We start from the raw sequence: 17995 nt of genomic DNA on the forward strand, positions 1-17995 counted from the left end.
GGGTGGAGAAGGGAGAATGGAGAAAAGATTGGAAAAGTAAGTGTAAGTCAGATTACGGTGAACTTGAATGACAGGTTTGATATATTGTTGTTTAAATTTTATTGAATCCAAACAATTCCTTGAGTTAGGTATTAATTATTAGCCCCATTTTATAGATAAAGAAACTGAAGCTCATAGAGACTAAGTAACTGTCCAAAGTCAAATAGTGAATATTTGCTGAAACCAGACTTGAACTAAGGTCTATTTGATTTCAAATCCTCTTAATCTCTTTACCTACAATGTTTGAGCAGACTTGAGTGATAGCTACTGTGAGGTATTCCAGTAGGAACAGTGATATTTTATCACAAGGCAAAGAAATTAGAATGTGGAAATTAAACAGCAACTGCTTAGACCAAGGGGGCCACAGGCATGGTAGAAGTAGTAGGACCCCTAGAGCTATCGTGCCCTGGATGAATCCTCAAGAGGGACCTTCACTGAAGTCTAGACTTCCTAGCCTCAGAGTTGGACAGTTCTCCTTCCATATGAATGGAAGCACATTCATTTATTAAGAAGCCCATGTGGGGTGAGGAGTATTTGGATAGTAGCTAAGGGTATTTGGATCCATGGCAGTCCAACATATACTATTTGAGTAACTGTCCTCCTTGGAACATTAAAGGATTTCCAAGACTTAGTTCCTTGAGTCAAATCCAGTTAATAAATGCCCCAAGACACTGTGAGTCACTGAAGTGACAGGGGCTAGGGCTTCAGAAGCCACTTTGTTTGCAAGCAACATATATCTAATTGTAAAAAGGGTTTATTGTTTCATGTTACTGTAAAAAACAAGGGGCTAAGTTGACTTCGATCCAGGTGCTCAGACAATATATGTGATTCATCTTTCACTATCTCTCAGCTCTGTTATCCTCAATATTGGTTTCATTCTCAGGTCATTTCTCCAAGTGGTGGTAAAAATCACTAACAGTTCACATACCCCAAGGGAATGAGGACAGTGTGACAATTGAATGCTCCTTTCTCCAAAAATACAGCAAAATTCCCAGCACTAGGTCTTAAGGATCCAGCTTGAGTCACATGGCCATTCCTAAACCGATTACAGCAGCCAGAGGTTATGCTCTGATTGGCTAGTTCTGGCTCACAAGCCTACCCCCACCGTTAGGAGAGAGGCCCAGCTGCACCCAAACCGCATGGTATGAGACTGGGAAATGGATGATTCTCCAGGGGAAATGGGGTTGCTGTTACTAAAAGAAAGAACATTGGTTATTGCACAGCTGTCATTGTGGTGTTGAAGACACTACGGATATGAGGAGTGGAGACAGGCCAAAGGGATAGGAGAAAAAGGGCCATCTGCCACTATGATGAAGTAGAATGGCTTCTAGGTTTCCCACTTTCTACGGGAAGTCTGTGCCTCCCATCCCTCACAACTTCTTTGCTACACCCTTTGCTCCAGACTTGCCGAACAAGCTGAGCCCCATCACACATCCAGGCCTCTGCATGGGCTGCTCCTCTGTCTGGAATGTAGACTTACCCCGACATCCTCCTGGTAAGTCTGTATTTTCACATCCTTGAGCATAACTCCCAGCAGCACATCAGACATTCTTTTCTGTCTGTTCCCATGGCAATTCAGCTCTTTTTCAGGGGGGAGGGGAGCTGGGCAATGGTCATTATCTTTTATGGTTTTGCCTTAAGAACAGTGACATGTAGTAGGCCACCTTGATAATCCCTAATAGTATGTTGAATAAATTGTTTTCTGATTGCCATCTGTGAGGGGGCAAGGGAACCCAGTCCTTTCCCTATAGCTGATGTGTTATAGACCCTACACATAGAACACATACGACTTAATATCATGTATGACTTAATATCAGCCCTTAGCAAAGTCATGTAACAAGGTCTTTTACCTCATTTTCTTCTGAGTTCTCCAGAGGGTCAACTCTGTCTTCCTCACGAACATAAGTATCTTTCAAGGAGACATCAAAATAAAAAATCTTCTAGAACTTTTTAAAAGATTAATTTAGTCCTTCCCTTACTGCTATGGCTCGGTGCTAAATAAACCTTTGAGGTTCCTTCTAGTCATGTGTGAGGTGGCCTGATCCTTCCCACAGAGGCTTCCTAATGGATATCACAATTCGGGAGACCATTCGGACAGGTTTGAAAGATGGCAGAATATTCCAGGTTTGATGACAGAGCCACAATCCATATCCAGGTAACCCAGTTTATTGCATGTGAGGAACCCCAGGGAAGCCTACTTGGGATTAATATTCCTGCCATCATTTTTCACAATGTGACATATTTAGGACAGGAACCGTCAGACGCTTTATAATGGTGCTTCCCTAGAGGCCACTGACAAACTCACAAGCCTTAGCTCTTCACCAGGCAGAACTCTCACCTTTTGTAAGTTGCAAGAACTGTGACCGTGAGCTTGCCAAGCTTCCAGGGTGCAGCAAGTCCTGCCCAACTAGCCTGTCAGAGAGTGAGGTGATTTATAAGCCAGAGTCTGAGGGCACCAAAAGGGAAAAAAAAAAAAGGGAAAGTTTCTGAAGGGGGCAGCTAAGAACAGTTTTCTTTCTTCACCTTTCCATGATGCTCTGGGGCAGTCTTGTAAATAGGCTGCTGCATTGGTCTTGGGAAAACCCACTGCATAGTCACAGCAGACATTAGTAATCAATCAGGGCAGTCTCGCTCTCAGACCTGAGCTGGTCCTTCTCATTACAGCCAAATACTTAGAAGAGGCACCTGAAATGAAACTCATTCTTCTCTTAGAGTATTTTTCTATGGCTTCCCACTGAGTTCTAGTACCACCTTTTCCTACTCTAGCCATATCTCACTGATTCTCTAATATTTCTCCTCTCTAAATCCTATTTGAGACTCTTCATCATTCCATTCAGTTTAGCATTCATTTGACCTCTATTTATCCTAAGGTGTTCCAATAAGATCATAAGGATCTTAGTGGACTCTTCTGTATCTATAACTTCCACAGTGCCAGCCAGAGGTAATACTAACAAATAGCTCACTGACTGGCAAATGAGTTTTGGACAAATAATTTAGCTGCTGAGTATGTGGGGAGGAACTAACATTTATTTAGCAATAGCTGTACACACACATTACCTAATTTAATTCTTACAGCAGAACTTTGAGGTAAGTATTATCATCTCTGTTTTACAGGCTAAGACATTGAAGTTCAGAGGAGCTATAAAACTGATTAGTGGGCTTCCCTGGTGGCGCAGTGGTTGAGAGTCCGCCTGCCGATGCAGGGCACACGGGTTCGTGCCCCAGTCCGGGAAGATCCCATATGCCGCAGAGCGGCTGGGCCCGTGAGCCATGGCCGCTGAGCCTGCGCGCCCGGAGCCTGTGCTCCGCAACGGGAGAGGCCACAACAGTGAGAGACCCGCATACTACAAAAAAAAAAAAAAAAAAGAAAAAAGAAAAAAACTGATTAGTAATAAATATACCCAGAAGAATTAATAGATTTAAGGAACGGCAGTACTTAAAGAAATCCCACAGAAGAACTGGAGATATATAAGACACCACGTTTTCTGAGATTCAATATACCTGATAAGTTCTGTATTGTGATAACGGACAAGAAGAGAATTATTTAAATCAGAATTACCATGAAAAATCCAGGAAATGTGGCAACTGCAATAAGAGAGGAATTTAAGGCTCTGCTCTTGTAGGATATGTATATATGAATATACTTATTAGTTTATTCTCACCAGCAAGACTTCTTTTTTCAGCTTTATTGAAATATAATTGACAAAATTGTGCATATTTAAAGTGTACAATGTGATGATTTGATATATGTATACATTGTGAAATAATTACCACAATCAAATTAATTAACAATCCATCACCTAACTTAATTACTCTGAGTGTGTGTGAGTCTAGTGAGAATGCTTAAGATTTACTCTCTTAGCAAATTTCAAGTATACAATACAAATTATTGACAGTCACCATGCTGTACATTGGATCCTCAGAACTTATTCATCTTGTAACTGAAACCTTGTAACCTTTGACCAACATATTCCAGTTTCCCCCACCCCTCAGCCCCTGGCAAATACCATTCTACTCTCTGTTTCCATGAATTTGACTATTTTTCTTTTAGATTCCACATATAAGTGATACCATACAGTATTTGTCTTTCTCTGTCTGGTTTATTTCACTGAGCATAATGCACTGCAGCTTCATTTGTGTTGTTGTAAATGGCAAGATTTCCTTTTTTATGGCTGAATAATATTCCATTGTATATATACCACATTTTCTTTATCAATTCACTCATCCATAGACTCTTAGGTTGTTCTCATATGTAAGATAGATATTTTTAAATTCCCATTCATTGTTCTTACTGTCCAAAAGATTTTCACTGTTGATGATTAAAACTGTACTTTCAGATGAGTTATCAGTGTTAAAGTTGGTGAAGAATTAGCCAGATAAAGAGGAAAAGTTTGGGAAGGTGTGCTCAGCGAGTGGAAAACAGAGAATATCATTTCAAGCAGAGGACGCTGCAGAAGTAAAGGCACACAGGAAAGAAACCAGATAACTTGGGTGCAGAATACAGCTAGTCTGACATTGCTGGAACATAAAATATGCAGATGAAAGTGAATCAAGATGGAGCTAGGGAAATAAGCCTGAGCCATATTCAGAGGTAATTTTGGATGTAGTTGACAACTGGCACACTACAGCCACCAAGAGATACTGGCCTGGGAGGCACCATATGCTGATAGGCATTACCGCTTTAGATGCTTGATTATGGACGAAAGCCTAGGAAGCTTGGAGGTAGAGCTGGGGTGGATGGAATGGGAAGTTAAGCTCAAGAGGGGGAGTTGGACAGGGGCCTAGACAGTTCATCTAGAGTAAACAGAGAGAAGGCAAGGTATTGTATGCCAATGGGGAGCTGCGGTCTGGAACTTGTGGAAATTCTTTTCTAATTGCTTGGCTTCTCCCAGTGAAATATGAAGCCAGGTCATCAGCTAAGAGTGAAGATGAAGCAGGAGGGCCTGGAGGATTGTTGAAGGATGAGAAGGTCTGTAATACTCACGTGAAAGAAAGGGAGAGTGAATCAAGAAGGGTTGCTTGGGAGCACTAGGAACCCACTTGAGGTTAATAATCGTGAGACTGAAGTGGAACCCATCGCTATGATCCTGTGTTTTTCTCTGGCAGTGCTGAGTTCCCTGAGTGCTGGTGTACAGTAGGTAGAGTATTGGATTTAGACAAAGTTGTATTTTTTCCAAGTAGGTGTGAACAAGAAGTTAAGGCCTGATGTTGTAGAATTATCTATAGTGTTTCAGTCTTCTGTATTATAAAAGGGGACTGAATAGAGCATGTCTCATCCTATATCTTAAATCAATTTCACATACATGCCCCTGATATCTTGTTCCTCCCCTTCACAGCTAAATCTCTTGAAAATGTTGTCTACACCAACTGGCTTCATTTTCTCGTGTCCCATTGAGTTTTCACTTACTTCTCTGGACGCCTCTTCCAGCCTTCTTTGTGAATTCCTTTCCACTTGTTCATCTCTACATCCCTTCCTACCCTTCCTGTTATCCCTGGGCTCTCTCATCTCCTCCCATGGTTTTTATTACACACTTGCAGAGGACTTCCATATCTGTGTCGTCAGTTCTTATCTCTCTTTGAGCTCCAACCAGCCTCTCCCACGCCTTACTGGATCTAACCATTCAGATGTTCTTCCCACACCACAAGTTCAAATGTCCTAAGTAAGTTATTATCTTTCAGCCTAACATGTACCTCTTAAGAGTGTTCTCTGTCTCAATGCTTCCACCATCTACCAAGTTGGTCTAGTCAGAAGCCTGAGGAATTACTCAATCCCCCTTTTCCTCTTCACATATATCCTATTAATTAATCAGCAAGCAATCATCAATTCTACCTTCTTGGTATTTTTCTGAATTTCCCAAATTACTGGTAATGGATATTTAATCAGAAAACTATCTTAATTAAAGAAAATATTTTTTAATGTCAATTTGGGTCTAGTGCTCAGATCACCTCCACACTCTTGGGAAACTTACTGCAGACATTTGGTAAAATTGCTTTTGTCTCTAGAAACAGCATGACAGCTTTGGCTTCTGCAGAAAGAGATTGAGGGCAGAGCTATGAATATTTAATCTGTTTCTCATTGAATTACCCAAAAAACAGAAATGGAAACCCCACCCACTGACCAGCCCTGGTTGCATAACTCAACATCTCACATTTTATGGTTGGGGGCCACAAGGGAAAATTGAAAGCAAAACTATGGGCCCTTTATCTTATTGTGTCAGAACCTTCCATGGACTCGTGAGCTGAACATGTACCTTTCCATTTAGAGCTGCTGCACATCATGACTTCTAAAAGTAAAACAAGCTGGGTGGATTTCTTGGGAAATGCTGGATGGCTGGGGGCATATCAAAGGGAATTTGGAATGGTTTGTGTGGTTTGAAAATTCTTGGGGCAAAACTGCCTTCCTGTTGCTTTTGGAAACTACAGTCCAGAATTGGAAAGGAGGTAAACAATAGGAACTCCCTCACCATTTGGGTTGTTTCCCGTTTGTACTTAGCTAACTATTTTATGCTAACAAGAGAGCATGTTTCTCTACAGTCTCTTTTTCAAAGGCTTGCTGCAACCATGGGACACTTGGAAGATGAAATTAGTCCACTTTCCATTTACAAGTTTACACACAAATGAAGCCCGGTGTCTTCTGCCATACAAACCAATGAATGAACTTTCTTATCTGCTTCCCTGCCCTCTCTGCTCCATTGTACCTAAAATGGGTGGAATTCATTTGGTATATGATTAGCCATCATCCAAGGCTAGCAGTACTGAAAATTTCCAAGTGGTTGGTAGTCATGAATTTAGAATAAGTTTAGTAGTCATGTTCCGTCTTCCCACCTCCCAATCCCCAATACATATTGGTACCAACGTGGAGGCAAATCTCTCACTTCCTTCTGTATCCCCCTCAGCAGACTCTTGGGTTGTTAATTTCTTCCATTCCTCTAAATCTGCTACTTCTCTGCTATCTGCACTTTTTATTTCAAACATTTGCTCTCCTGTCATTGTCTCTTCTATTCTTTTTGTTCCTATGGATTAATACCTCTTTCTATTCCTTTACTATCTGTTTTGTAGGATCTGAGGAAGGAGAGGAGATAAACCGGTATTATCAGTCACTAATTTTTAACCGGAACCCTTAATTATTTTTGTATTTATGTTTCTGCCACTAAATTCCTTCAGGGCAGAACTGGGTTAATTAATTTCTGTCCTGACTACCTTTCACAATGCTTGGCGTTTTCAGTAATGCCTAATAAAAAAAAGAAAAAGGGCTTCCCTGGTGGCGCAGTGGTTGAGAGTCCGCCTGCTGATGCAGGGGACACGGGTTCGTGTCCCAGGCAGGGAGGATCCCACATGCCGCGGAGCAGCTGGGCCCATGAGCCATGGCCGCTGAGCCTGTGCGTCCGGAGCCTGTGCTCCGCAACGGGAGAGGCCACAGCAGTGAGAGGCCCGCGTACCGCAAAAAAAAAAAAAAAAAAAGATGGAATGAGTGTCTCGAAGAGCCCTTTTGCTATGCTAATACCTAGAACAGGATATAAGCTACCCCTAAAAATTTAAACAGACAGGGGTTACAGAGCAGATAATGATACTGGACATTAGGTCAAACGTGCTTTTGGATCTGTAGAAAAGCCAAAATGTATTTTTCTAAGTGGTGTTTTCAGAGATTTGATACTTTTCTTTGACGCATATGTATTATTCAGGTTTCCAAGAAAAGTTTTCCCATTGCCCAGGTGTGGGGCATGTTGGGCCCCTCACTGCCCCAACTCTGGCCATAGCTGCATCTTTTCTGAGTTGTTCTCTGAGGGTGGGAGTGCAGGCAGCCTGAACTCCTGGCTCAGGCAGTTGAGTAGGAGAAGAGGTGGGTGGTTCAGTAATTTATTTTTGCATGCTTGATTTAAACCATTCCCTCCTCACCAAATGGGAGCTTTCAGCTATTAGAGAAGACGTGTAGCCCCTTTTGTCTCTCTGCCTTTCAAGCTGCAAAGATGCCTTTCACCAGATCAAAAGATTAAGGCTCCTTCCAGAATTCCATACCAGCTGGTTCTGAGCATTTTAAATGTGCCTGAAAAAAGCATCTGTTCTTTCCATGTTATTTCTACCTTCCCTTTATACTAAACACCTATTCATTTATGTCTGCTAAGGCTGATAAGTGGAGAATCTATAGTTTGTAAATATAAAAGAAGAACCCTCTACCATGCATTTATTATTTGCCTAATTTTGCTGGTTCCATAAAGACTCTGAACTAAGGCTTACAATCCCTGTTTTTGACCAGCCGCCAGCCTGGAGTACTCAATGTTGACTGGAGCTATATTTCTCAGGGTAGAACATGACATTCGCACAAGAACTTGGCTTATATATTTTGAGAAACTTAAATCCTTGAGAGGCTTTCGTGAACTGCTGTTTTGAAACTTCCTAATGCCCCAATTAAAGAGGTTTGCAGTTTTCTGTGAGTTTCACAGCTCAGCCTGGTGTAATCTGGATTGGGACAGTTCCAAGAGAGGAGGTCAAAAAAAGTGCAGATTCATACATAATGTATGTAGGATTTTAATAAGCATCCTTTCATACGACAGCTTCTCTTCATGGCTTCCCATAAAACTTCACAAGCCACAGGCACTATGAGTATTATTTTTTAAAAGAGTAGCAGAAGGAAATGTTCAACCTTTTGCAATCTAAGTTGCTCCCAGAATTAAAATGTCTTTATACAGATGCCTCACAACAAAAATCTGTATTCTATGGCAGTAATCCTCATCAAAATTAGATAACTCAAACTCTATGAATTTATATCAAGCTTGAGAAATTTCAACACTCATTTCCCATTTATAAAGTGATGGTAGATTAACATCTAATGGGAAAGGGGGTTTGAGCAACTACCTACTAACCCTAGAGATGGAATAAACAAGAAGATAAACTTTAAATGAAATAGACTAGGAAAAGCATTTTTTAAAGTTGATTTTGTTCTATATTTCATAGGATAAGGGCATATCAGATTTGAATGGAACCTTAAAGAATGTATAGGATGCTTTCTACAAAAATCTCTTCTGCCTCCATTGGAAGCAACCTAATTGTCCATTGACAGATGAAGAGATAAAGAAGATGTGGCACATATATACAATGGAATATTACTCAGCCATAAAAAGAAACAAAATTGAGTTATTTGTAGTGAGGTGGATGGACCTAGAATCTGTCATACAGAGTGAAGTAAGTCAGAAAGAGAAAAATAAATACCGTATGCTAACACATATATATGGAATCTAAAAATAATAATAATAAATGGTTCTGAAGAACCTAGGGGCAGGACAGGAATAAAGATACAGACGTAGAGAGTGGACTTGAAGACACAGGGAGGGGGAAGGGTAAGCTGGGACAAAGTGAGAGAGTGGCATGGACATATATACACTACCAAATGTAAAATAGATAGCTAGTGGGAAGCAGCCACATGGCACAGGGAGATCAGCTCAGTGCTTTGCGACCACCTAGAGGGGTGGGGTAGGGAGGGTGGGAGGGAGATGCAAGAGGGAGGGGATATGGGGATATATGTATACATATAGCTGATTCATTTTGTTATACAGCAGAAACTAACACAACACTGTAAAGCAATCATACTCCAACAAAGATGTTTAAAAAAAAATCTCTGCTGAGTGGTAAGGCACACAGGGTTGATTGCTTACCCAAGAATTATCCCCCATCCATTCTTTCTCTCCTAGGAACCCTTCAGAATACACCTCTCAGCACCAAGAGGAGTCACATTGGGCCTTGATAGAATGACAGTGTCTAGAGCTTATGGACTGAGAGCCAAATACGGTACTGGATGAGATTTTAAGTTGTCTCCCTTTGGGTAGTGATCGAATGCATTTCGTAGATATGGTTACCATCCACTTATTGGATAACCTCCAGGGAACGGGAACTCAAAATAGCCTTTTCCATTCTTGGCTAAGTCTGAATGTTAGGAAATATTTCCTATATAAGAAGCTGAGGATTAGCCATAAATCTTTCAGTTGCAAGTCACAGCTCCCAACTCAAACTATCTTGGTTTTTAAGAATGGATTAATTGAAAAGTCCCCCAGTGTTGTTTAGGCTTAGCTGGATCCAGTGGTTCCAAGGCCCTGGGAAGGCTGGTTGAACTGATTGTCTCACACCCTGTGCCAGTGACTATAGTCCTGAGCTTAGAGGATCCTGGTCCATCAGTTCTAAGTCAAACATCCAACCCTAGGGACCAAGGCACTGGGGGAAGAAGAATCAGTCCCCCTTGAAACACACGGGCTGAAGAGAATTCCTATAAAGTGAGGGAAGGAGAATTACCCAAAAGAAGGAATGTAGAATGGTACTGTATAGGCAAAATCCCTTTCTTTGTGCACAATTTAGCATCTATGCCCTTTCCCCTACGTGATGTCAATTACTCCATATACAGCAGGAAAGAAAGGACATACTTCCTCTGCCATGGGAACAACTCAGTTGCCCCTAGTTTCTGCACCTAGCTGTAACCTGAGGTTCTCCAGCTGACAAGCATTCTTCTAGGGCAGGGCCAGATGTGGTTCTGCATGGGCTTATAACCCATTACTAAGTGATAGACTAAAGCATTCTCAAAAAAAAAAAGAACATGCAATATGGAGGGGAAAATAGAATATTCACAATTCAAATCCCCAGCTAGAAAAGGAGAGAAATTAAGACAATATGTAAAGTTTACTAGTTCACAGCAGATCTCACACAGGTGGACAGAACTAGTGAGGAATTCCTGCATGCAGTGGAGTGAGATATCAGACAGCCATCCTGGCTGATCCCAGGTTTTGCTCCAGAGGGACCTTCCTTATTTTTGTCCTCTATGGCCTTGTCCAAAGACTGTTATATGATTCCTCTTTGGGGAACTGCCATGTGTCTGTTAGATCTAATGGTTCATTTGCTCTGGGCACAGATTTGGAGTTTTACGATTTTTTAGGGTTGAGAAGTTGTAGGCCTAGGGTTTCTCTGGCAGTACAACTCCCTTAAAAACTCAGTCAGAAGCCGGCCAGCTTGCTAGTAAACAGAACCAGTTATCTTACTGAGTCATGGTCTTTGAACATGTACCCAGACTCTATAGTTTCTGTGTCTTAGGAATATGCCTTGCTTTTTACCATCCTTCTAGCTCTCAAAGAACTGCTTCTATATTGACTCTGCCTCAGAGCAACTCAAAACAATAGGCTAGAAGAAGTAAGGCATAGGTAATTTGAGTGAAATACACAGCAGGAAGTGTTTGCATATTCTCTGGATCCTGCTGGGTCCCCATGTTATCTCATGCTATTTTTCCCACCTCCTTGCCTTGCTCCCATCAACATTTCTTTGAGAGAGAGAATTCAGATTTTCAGTCCTACAAAGAGCGTGATTATATGATGCTGAGCTACCTTGGATTTCTGGGCCGGGCAGATATATCCTCTTTTAGCAATAAACTAGCCCAGGGTTGCATATCCATCCCTGAACCTCTCCCTGTGGCAGGTGGATGGAGCGCCCTGAGTGGTCAAGCTGAGCCATGTCCTCAATCCTAGGAGCAGAATCCTTCTTACCACTACCACAAGGACAGGACCTCCCGTGCCCACCTCACATCCTCTCTGCTCACTTGTTTACTCCAGCCACTTGCAGCACCCAGGCATAAATGACTGCATTTTACTTCAGTTACATATACACACACTGTGTGTGTGTATAATACAGAGGAAGTATATATATATAATTTATATAGAGGATGTGTATATACATATAAAAATATGTGTATATATTTATATATGTATATATACTCTGTATATATTTGACATTATGTATCTCTTTATATAATACAGTGCATTATTATATATAACATTGTATACATGAGTCTTTCCCAAGACCTCCTTTTCTCTAGCTGTGAGGCTTGCTCGACTGTTCTGACGCATGTGCACACAGGACATGAAAGAGATTTAACACCCTACAGGCAGACCTTGACCAGCACGGACAGGAGTCAGTGGATGAATACCCTTCTCTTCCACTTCAAGTCACACTCTCCACAGCTCCTCACAGGGTTTCTAGCAGGATGGAGGCTTTTCCTACTTCGTATTTTACTCTTCCCTGGCCCACACTCTTGTTCTTTGAGAATATTTTCAAAATAAATTACTTGCATGTAATTTGCACTTTAAACCCTACTTTCGGGTGGATGCACACTGTGCATGGCTATTACAGAGTGAGACCTAAATGAAGAATCACGGTCAGTGTCATGGCCGATGTGTACTGAAGCCTTACTCACATCAGGTGTTCTTTGAAATATGCTACTTGTTTGGACTCGTTTGGTCCTCACAACAAGACAGCGAGATAGGTGTTCTTTTGCCTGTGAGCCATGGAAGGATGAATAACTTGTCCAAGGCCCTGCAGCTGTTAAGCAGAGGAGGTAAGATTTGAACACAGGCAGTTGACTCCACAGTGTGCGCTTTTTATCACTACGCTGTCCTGCTTATGAATCCTCCTGTTGTCTAACACCTCTTTGATAGGTTTGCTTGGAAATATTTGAAAGTATCTTTCAGGTTTTTTTTTTTTTGTGACTTCTCTTCTCCAGGCTTAACTAAGCATATATCTCTACAAATATTTATTGAGAAAGTATTATGTGCTGAGCAATGTGACAGGTATTGGGTACACAGTGATGAACAAAACAGATCCTTTGGCCTCAAGATGTTTATAGACAAGCAAGGGCAGGAATGGGTGGGAGGCAAACAAGGAAGCAGGGCATGCTGTGTGATGGCCATAGAGATACAGGTCTGCACAGGCACGATGAAAACACCTGGGAGGTACAATTACCCCAGACCAGGGGAAGTCGGAATATGACTAGGTCTGTGATGAACTGGATGCTGGGAGTGAATGAGAAAGGGAGGGCAACTGTGTTGCCTAGTGTGTGGTGGGACACCTGGGTGTTAGAGTGCCTTCAGGGAGGGAGAGAACACTGCAGGAGAAGGACTGGGGAAAAAAGTAGTTTGGTTTTGAAATTAAACAAAGCTGCTTTGGGACCTTATATAATCTACCCTCCTTGTTTTTTATGTGCAGTTTTGGGGGAACCGCAGATATAGGCTCCTAAATACATTTTGTTCATATATTTTATAATATGGGTAAACTCTGTAATTCCAGCCACTGGTAATCTTAATTCTATCAACTAACATAGGTGCTCTTCTACTGAGCTTCATGTTTTTTAAAATGTCACTGTCATCCATGTTTCTGAACATTGTACTACTACTCAATTCGTGTTTTACTATTTTTGTTTTTGTTTGTTTTTCTTTTTGTTAGCCACGTCACCCTTATGACTCCTACTGAGCTGGCAGTCAGTCAAAATCGTTGATTTCTTTTCCTAATTCTTGGGGTTTTTTTAATTGTTTTTGTTTTGTTTTGTTTGCTTAAGTATAGGAGTTGATACTTTCTAAAATGTATTTCTTGAAATTGAGTTCATTGCTTTAACTTGTCAAGATCTTCTGAGTCTGGATACTATTCCTAAACATTTAACTTCCCCTCCAGTTTTGCGCCATTGATACAAGGCTGTAGTTTTAATAACTATGAGAATAAACAAGGTTTCAAAAATTTATAGGCACATGCTGTCCTAACTTTAAAAAGGAGGAGAAAGAAAAATCTCAGGAAAGTTAGACCACTGAGATTTCCTACTAATTATTGTCAAAATTCTAAAATAAATTATTAAATAGATGTTTGGATAGCATTGAGCAAAGAAAGTGCTGATTGCTTGAAAACAGTGTAAGTCTACTAAGAAAAAATATACCAAACTAATCTGATTTTTCCTTTCATGGTGTTGTAGATATATGCTATGTGAATTTCAGCAGGGAATTTAACAAATCCAGTCCTTTCAGATGAGGTGGATTTAATTATAACGAAATAAGTCATCCTAACTGAGCGTATATGGTATAGTTGAAAGAGCATGAGCCAGGGTTTATTGTCAAAATGGTACTGTGGGTCCCTTCCCTGCTCAAACACAGAAAAGTAAGATAAAACAAGAAATAAAGGTTAAAAAGATGATAGCCTTACTCAAAAACAAGACAACTTCTCTGTCCACCAAATAAACAACAGAAACATACAATGCCAAATGGGGTCCAAAGGCCAGATCTCCAAAAACAGGAAGAGAGAACTGAAAGTTTGAGTCCTACAGGGTGAAAGGGCCCGAAAACAGTCCATTCATACATTTGGGTGGGGACATATTCAATCACGCTTTGAAAAGGCTGGATTTACAGTTTCTCTTAAGAGAAAAAATAGAGATGCTCGGACAGTAGTAAGCCCAACAACAATAACTTGCTAGAAGTAAGTATAATCTCTCATTTCATCCTTTCTACAACTTTTTTAATGTAATTTGCCTGGCATCTATAGGCTTTTAAGTTTGATATTTCCACCAAGGGTAAAAGTAAAAATAAATAAGTAAACAAAAATAAATTGAATTACATTAGTCTGTAATTCAAAGCATAGATCCAAAGTCAGCTGCTCAGGGCCATGCACCTATATCACACCAACTCTCCTTTACTTTTGTTCATTAAAGCAAAGAAATTGTTTAACAACCAAATTATGGGAAGAACAAGAATGCTGTTGGGGAAGGAAACAAGAACCAGCCAGAGACATATAATGTCAGAACATTCTCTCTTTCTCCCTCCCACCCCTCTCTCTCTCCAACTCTTGCCTGGTCTTCTTTCCTCACAGGAGCTTTTGAAGGAAAAATTGTGGATGTCAAAGACTACTTCTCGTGTTGAAACTTCAAGTATAAAAGGTGGTGCAGACCAGTAGAGACCTATCTCAGACTTGCCTGTCCACTGCCTATTGCTTTTGACATTGTGGCTTTTCTGTGTTTCCCATGTGTGTTTCCCACTAGTGTAGTTTTCAGTTGGCTGCAGTGGAAGGTAGCTGAATGCCAGGGTGTGAGAAAGAGCACACAGGCCTGCTGTTTTGCAGCCAGAACTCACCAGGGAAATTGACGCCCCACAAAACACACACAGATCCTGCCCCATAAGCTGGAGTAGATGACCTCTGGCCTCCATTTGTGAACCTTAGTGCCAGAGAACTGGGGGGAGAAAGAGAATCATGAGCACCAGGAAAAATAAGCAACTTGCATATGTGTCATATAATACTCTCTTTCCTTGTCTTTTTCCTCTCCCTTCAACTCCTTTTTCACTCCCTTCTTCAGCAAATCATCTGAAATAGAAGGCTTACATGCAGCCTAACGGGGTAAACACTTTTAGGAGAACCTTTCCTTCTTAATTTCTCCAACATTTTTCTTATGACGACTCTTTGTTCATCTGACCCAAACCAGCCAAAGAATCTTTCCTTATAGTTTTGGACTTGAGATGGTAGAAAAGCCTGCCAGTCCTCCCAAGGGGCAGAAACTGTAAGACTTAAAAAAAAAACCAAAAAACTTGGAACTATCACTCCCACCCCACCACATGTTTTCAGCAATGTGGACAAAACTAATTTGCAGTGACACAGAATGAAATGCCTGTGAGGAAAGAAGACCAGGCAAGAGTTGGAGAGAGAGAGGGGTGGGAGGGAGAAAGAGAGAATGTTCTGACATTATATGTCTCTGGCTGGTTCTTGTTTCCTTACCCAACAGCACTCTTGTTCTTCCCATAATTTGGTTGTTAAACAATTTCTTTGCTTTAATGAACAAAAGTAATTCCCTTAAAAAAAAAAAAACTAGTTCAAGTTTTAGTGCTGTCATTGCAGCCAAAAGGGTCAACTAATATAGCATTAAAATTCTTCTGGTAGGTAAATATCTTTCGCCTATGATTAGATTATTCTAAGATGCAACATTCAGACCCATCAAGATGGGCTTGTTTGCCAATACCACATCGAGATGGCATGCCCTTCTCAGTTGTGAAAAGGTCACATCCTACAAATGTTTCAAGTAGAACACCATCCCTGGAGGAGATAATATCAAGTTATCACCCACATGCCTCAACCCGTGTACTTTTCAGTTCTCTTAAATGGTCATGCATCTCCCAACCTAAGGAAAAAAAAAAATCCGTCTTGACCTTACCTTACTCACTCAAAGATGAAGAGGTAGGCAGCTGAATTAGCTAGAATTTCAGACCACCAATGTTGTCCTGAGAGAACAAAAAGGCTTAGTTATACCCTCTGAAGCAGTGATTCGGAGTCAGGGCGCATGGGGAGGGGGTGGCCTCAGGAAAATTGCATCAGATACTCTGGACAGGGGTGGGATGGGTATGCACCCATTTATGCTTATTCAGCCCTTCCCACAGCTTAAGCTACTCCCTTCTCAAAATGAAGACCTAATTCTGGCTATAGCTTGTAATTTACTACTATGTAAATAAATACAAGTGCCTTTATTTCAAAAGACAGAAATCATAGCTAGATACGGTCTTCAATGTGAATGCATGCTCAACTCACTCAGAGAGTACAAGGGTGCTTGCTAAGGTCGGCTAAACAGTGCTTTTTTCCAATTAGGTGGCACAATCAACTGTAAGATATGTTTGAAATAAATTATTACTAGTAATAAAGTACTGAAATTCATACAGTGTCTATTATAAAATATAGTGGACTCAGTGGCAATCCTTTACATCACTTTTTACTTATCTCCACTCTTCTGTGCTTTCTTGAAGGAAAGAAAAATGTATAGGTATTACATTTAATTAAAACACAAGAAACTGGATATAACCTTAGATAAATGTAACACATAATCCTAGGAAAAGTCTTAAATGCAAATACTATCAGTCATGTCTGTGAGAGAAATAAAGCTGAGAAACACTGAGCAAAGGGTGTACTAAAAGAGGTATGGGCCATGGAATGATTATGTACAAAGATGAACACTACATTTATAATGGTGAAAATTTGAAATCAATCTAAATATCCAACAACAGAGGATTGCTTAAATACACTACGACATGTAGATGCACATTTAGACTGTGATTAAAATACACGTCCTCAAACACTAATGACATGGTAAAGTGCTTATGATATACTTTGAGTAAAAAAGGTGTATTTTTTATAATGTCATTTTTAAAATAAAAGATAGAAAAATAAATTAGAAATATGTCAAAAGGTTAACAATGTCAGAATAGTGGGATTGTGGGAGATTTTATTTTGATCTTTTAAGTTTTCTGTATACTTTATATTTACTCTGATGAGCACATAATAGTTCTATAACTGGGATTAGTGGGAATTCATTCTGAAAATAAAAATTAAGAAAGTTGAGGTCAAAATGAACAAGGGGGATGTTACTGTTTCCCTCATGCTTTCTCCACATCAAGTCAAATGTATTTGGGCAGCTAAATGTGGGAGGAGGTAAATTAGAAGGGCAGACAGAATAGCTTGATAATCTCAACTGGAAATTATTTAAGATGATAGCTTTCAATGTTTTCCTCTTTTTCTCATTTATAGCAGAATCACTTACAAAGAAGTATTCTGCTTCTTTGACCAAAATCAAAATGATTTTATCCTCTGATATTTACCCTTTCGACAACAATTTTTTTTCTACTTCTTGGTTCTACTTGGTATTTCTACTTTCTCCAAAAATTGAAACAGCCACTTGAAGCCTTTTCTAATATATATTCTTGGTCAAAATGAAGATTATTTACAATGACAAAGTCTGGCCATACACAGTGCTAAAACTTAGGTGACACTGAGCTGACTTCTGATGTTCTTTTTTCTAATTTACTCCTGCTTCATAAACTCTCCTCTGTACTCACCAGCTTTGTTCACGTTACTTACCAATGATAAACTCATTCATACTAAGGGGCAGGATTCTGTGATGGTATTAGACCCACCTTCTGTACCTGCACTCTTCACTCAATATCCTCCCAGGACTCAAGTTTCTAAACATACCATTGTGGGGTTTTTTTGCACTTCTGCTCCCAGATGCCCTAAGGGGGTTTAGAAAGAGTTTTGAAACTGCACTCACAAAACAAAAAGAAAAGAAAAAAAGAGGAGAAGAAAAGAAAAGAAAAGTGGATTTGACTCCTGGCTCCACTAATTACAAATTCAATAACCCTGG

Source organism: Stenella coeruleoalba, assembly GCF_951394435.1.
Source record: "Stenella coeruleoalba genome assembly, chromosome: 8".
Lineage (NCBI taxonomy): Eukaryota > Metazoa > Chordata > Mammalia > Artiodactyla > Delphinidae > Stenella > Stenella coeruleoalba.